This window comes from Spodoptera frugiperda, chromosome 4 (assembly GCF_023101765.2).
Source record: "Spodoptera frugiperda isolate SF20-4 chromosome 4, AGI-APGP_CSIRO_Sfru_2.0, whole genome shotgun sequence".
Lineage (NCBI taxonomy): Eukaryota > Metazoa > Arthropoda > Insecta > Lepidoptera > Noctuidae > Spodoptera > Spodoptera frugiperda.
In genome coordinates, this window is record NC_064215.1 from 5,268,657 (window position 1) to 5,268,939 (window position 283).

The following is a 283-nucleotide window of genomic DNA, read 5'->3' on the forward strand; positions in this document are numbered from 1 at the left end:
TGAAATGTTATTTAGTAAATCTGTCATGTACCGTACCTAAATAATAAGCAACGGCTAAAATCTAGAAACAATATAACACCTCTCAATAAATGTCTCGTGTCATAATTAACAGTCATAAAATATGAAATGATAATAAACTATTTTCATTGTTGAATTCAAATTATGATTTGATGACGTCAATAAATATAATGATGCAACGATTTAATATTAATGTTAGAATGAACTCGCTGGTTTTCATAGGAAATGTTTAATATGATTGCATATTACAAAATCAGTTAAAGAC